We start from the raw sequence: 250 nt of genomic DNA on the forward strand, positions 1-250 counted from the left end.
CAAGTTGGCTTCCAACACAGCAATTTTCAACCAATATGCTGCAATAATTATTTTTTCCTTTGTATTGCATTTATTGGGATGATACTGATTAACAAAATTATACATGTTTCAGTTACACAGTTCCACAACACATCATCTTTACACTGTATTGTGTATTCACCACGCCGTCTTTTTTTTTTTTTTTGTATATCAACCATTTAGTTAACTTTTCTACTTAAAAAAATGCAATAGAAGAGCAAGAGTGGGGGGG

The sequence above is a fragment of the Myotis davidii genome, unplaced genomic scaffold, assembly GCF_000327345.1.
Source record: "Myotis davidii unplaced genomic scaffold, ASM32734v1 scaffold2339, whole genome shotgun sequence".
NCBI classification, from domain to species: domain Eukaryota; kingdom Metazoa; phylum Chordata; class Mammalia; order Chiroptera; family Vespertilionidae; genus Myotis; species Myotis davidii.